The sequence below is a fragment of the Coptis chinensis genome, chromosome 1, assembly GCF_015680905.1.
Source record: "Coptis chinensis isolate HL-2020 chromosome 1, ASM1568090v1, whole genome shotgun sequence".
In the NCBI taxonomy this organism is placed as follows: Eukaryota; Viridiplantae; Streptophyta; class Magnoliopsida; order Ranunculales; family Ranunculaceae; genus Coptis; species Coptis chinensis.
Window position 1 is genome coordinate 6,839,554 of NC_141456.1, and position 4,122 is coordinate 6,843,675.

At 37.6% G+C, this 4,122-nt stretch overlaps 1 pseudogene across 1 annotated transcript; it reads left to right on the forward strand.

The window, feature by feature from the left end:
* LOC147521745 (transcription factor bHLH49-like) lies at positions 1 to 3,908 on the forward strand (annotated as a pseudogene). Its single transcript, XR_015209707.1, has 8 exons — positions 1 to 982; positions 1,101 to 1,293; positions 1,374 to 1,439; positions 1,527 to 1,595; positions 2,303 to 2,374; positions 2,473 to 2,674; positions 3,099 to 3,198; positions 3,281 to 3,908. The product of XR_015209707.1 is annotated as a transcription factor bHLH49-like (transcript).
* The last annotated feature ends 214 nt before the right edge of the window (positions 3,909 to 4,122 follow it).

Genomic DNA, 4,122 nt, shown 5'->3' on the forward strand with positions numbered 1-4,122 from the left:
GGAGTGGTTCTCAGTTCTTAATTTCAGAATTTTAGCTCAAAGTTCTTTCTAAACTGCTTGATATTTTTTGAATAAACAAGTCTTGTGTTGAAGAGATAGATACCCTTCTTCTAGGAGTTGTTCTGTAGTAGGAATGGACTCAGGTGACAAAGATAAATTTGTGTCCCCAGACTGGCGATTTAACGACCCCGCCGGCATTGCTAGTCAGCCATTAGGTTTGGTTCCTACTGAAAATTCTGTCGCCATATCCAAAGGGGATCTGATGAGCTCCTCCATGGTTGACTCATTTTGCCCTACTCTCTGGGACCATCCCAATTCACACAGTTTAGGTTTTATGGAGAACAATGTTCATCAGACCAGTACAAGCACCTCCAATACTGCAGTGCTAAGGAAAGGAGTTCCTGTTACTTCAAGAAGTGATATGGAGAATGCTCGACATGGGTTGGAATTCTCCGAATTTAATGTTGAGGGAAGGCTTTCTTACAAAGCAATGCTAGGAACCTTCCTCCAAGCTTATCTCAGTTTCCAGCTGATTCTGGTTTCATCGAACGAGCTGCTAGGTTTTCATGCTTCAATGGTGGAAATTTTGGTGATATAGTGAATCCTTTTAACTTATCTGAACCTATGAATCCCTATTCAAAAGGTCCCCAAGATGTTCTCTCAGCTAATGGGATGAACCCACTACTGGGCGCTGAATCTCAGAAGAGTGAGCTAAACATGGCTGAAATTGCCAAAGATCATTCTATGTCCGTTGAGCATGGAGCGGCTGGGACAAGTCCAGTCAAGAATGACATAGAGAAGAGGGGTTATGGAAGACCTTCTGATGAAGCAAGACAAGGAACTAACCCGTCCGGCAACGAGTCTGGTGAAGCTGAGTTTAGCGGTGGGGGTGGCCAAGAGGAATCTCTTTTGGAAAATGCTGGCGGTGAGCCTTCTTCGGGTTAAGGGACTTGGCACAAAGAAAAGGAAGAGGCTTGGTCAGGTAGAGAATTACATTCTTTTAGTTTTCAGGATTGGTCATGTTGTTTGGTGCAGGTTTTTTTTTTTCTTAAGATAAAGAAAGCTTTATAATCCTAATGAATATTTGTTATTTTGCGTAGAATGCTGAAACTGACCAAGATAAGGGAGCCTCGCAACATTCTGGTGAGCCTGCAAAGGGTGATGATAAGAGTAAGACTGCAACTAAACCTGGTAAAGATGGATCTCAAGCTTCGGATGCTCCTAAGGAAGATTATATCCATATTCGAAGCTAGAAGAGGCCAGGCTACAAACAGTCACAGTCTTGCTGAAAGGGTAAGATATGAAATGATCTAGTTTTCCATGAATTCAATTTTTCAATTGGTTTAGTGTTGATCTGGATTTGTGGATAATAGGTTAGAAGGGAAAAGATTAGTGAGAGAATGAAATTTCTTCAAGAGCTTGTACCTGGTTGTAGCAAGGTAGATTTCTCAATATGGCTATTAGATTGAAATTAGGCTGATCAGAAGTTATATTGCTGTTTATTTTACAAGAGTCTTGTTTTTCAGGTCACTGGAAAGGCTGTTATGCTTGACGAGATCATTAATTATGTACAATCTCTGCAAAGACAGGTTGAGGTATGCTAATAAGCATCATAAATCCCTTCAATGTTATTTATTTATATTTAATTTTTTTTATAGGATATATGAGTGTTTGTTTGTGGTTGTATGTGTCTGTGACTAACAAAATTCGTACTCAAGTATGCTATTCCATGAAATGCTCTTTTCAAAAAGAAATTTAGATGGAAAACAAAAAAACTTGTGTGGAGTATTTTGTTCATGGACTCATTTATCTTCAGAAACAAATTTTGTTGGGATGACCATCATGAGTACTCTACGTTTGAGTAGTGTACAAGTATTCTATATAATCTATGTGCAGCTTTTGCATTATGTATTTCGGTGTGCAAAATTCATCAATATCTTTAAGTTGCTGTATAGGCCCTTCTGGTGTATCATGTATGTATTTATTAATGCTATGTTACATGGACACGCCATATTTTAAAACTAATCCATGTCGCATACGCATCCACGTGTCCGTGTTGGACACATTATGGACACATTGTATGTGATATACCTCATGTTTTTAAAATTTCGACGGACATGGACACAAGTATCCATGTCAATGTAACTTATTTTTTTCTCATATTTTTCACAGAATTCATCTAGATTTTTCCAGTTGTGTAATATTTGTACTTCTCAGATGCATTCATTTGGCTCAAATAATTGTCATGCATCTCGTGTGTGATCTTTCAAGAATAACAAGCTATTACGTTTTGTTCTTCCAGTTTTTGTCCATGAAGCTTGCAACTGTTAATCCACGACTGGACTTTAACATTGAAGGGATCCTTGCAAAAGATGTGAGTGAAGCTGCCCGCAGAGAAATCTATACATGCACATTTCTTTTTGTAGTTTTATCTCAACCTAACCTACCTATTTGTTTCTTTCTTCATTCCAGATCCTCCAGTCACGAAGTTGGTCCATCTACATTGGGATTTTCTCCTGATATGAATATGGTTCATCCACAGCTGCATCCTTCTCAACAGAGTTTAATCCAAGGTGGAATTTCTGGTCTAGTAAACTCGTCAGATGCACTTCATTAGAACCATTAACTCTCAATTGGCACTTTGAACAGTGGATATAAAGATTTTATGCCTCAGGTATCTTTTGCTTCAATTCCAAGCTTGTCTACACTGGATTTATCTAGTTATTTGGCTCCTTCTTTCTTATTTGCTGCTTTCCTTGTGCTCTTCCATTATTTTCTTGCAATGTGGTTCTTCTATATATGCTGTCTTATAACTTTTGTCCCGTTTTAGTGAGGGTCTTATTTATAAGAACAATGGCAAGCTGAATTCCTGAGGATGCCGAAAAATCTATTGAGCTTAGTTAAGTGTGGCATCATATTGGCTTTTAATCCTTTCTCACATTAAGCCATATATCAAAGAGCAGACACTTCCAAATTAGTTTGTCTGGTTATAGTTAGTGTCTCAGAAATGCACATTGAATCCTTCTATACAGCATACTGTGATGAGTCAGAATATCTATGCAACTTAATTCTGAGAGGTATTTGTCTATCTTATATAGAATCACCAACAGATTCCTAGTGGATGGGATGATGAACTACACAATGTTGTCCAGATGAGCTATGGCGCCAATGGCCCTTTCAACAATCAAGATTTAAATGGTAAAATGCTATTCTGGTTTTCTGTTAAAATGGTTCTTTGCGCTGGCATAATTCTTAATGGTTAATGCTAATTATGCATCAGGTTCCCTGCCGCCTGGGCATATGAAAGTTGAGCTCTAATCATCATCTTCCTTTTATCATGATCAAAAGAACGAACAAAGACTTTTGTGTTTCTACCACTTTATGGATATTGTTAAGCTAATAATAGCTTATTCAATGGTCATTTATTCCATAAAGTTGCATACAGTGCACCTTGCATTAGAAGAAGATCCTCAAGACTATACTGCTATCATCACTGTCCCATGGCATGACTTTTATACCTGTTGTATAGCAAAGGAGAGGATCGAGCCTGTCCAGAGTGCAAAAGAATCTTAGGTATGTGTTACAGCTATAGATGTTTTTTTTTTCCTATCTAATAGTACTACAGAAGTACATAGATGAGAGAAATCCACTGTATATGGGGCCGCTAACCCTGAAAATGAGAGAGATGATATTTATAGATTTGAATCTTCCAAAGCTCATGAAGAGTCTTTATATAAAGCGATTGGGTTATGTGTTGTTGTATCTCCTAGGATCTTTGTAGGTTTGTTAAAATCAACTTTGTACTTGAAATTAAATGTATATTGCGATCAGACTAGTTGACATTTCAGTTTTCAGTAGTTGTCTAATACCTTTAATGAAATTTGCTTTGTGATGTTTGTTATGATAAATTTCACTTGTATAGGGCAATCTTTGTAATGCACTCCTTAAATAGCTTCCAATCATTTTCTCTATGTAATTGTGAACCATTTATTAGTCTCTTTGCAAGCAATTGTTTGCTAGCTTTAATTGTTGAAGGCCCTGTGGGATTTATGATGAGGAATGCGAAATTGTGAATAAGCTCGTTGGATCTTACCCCTCCACTTTAGGCAAAGTAAATGCTAC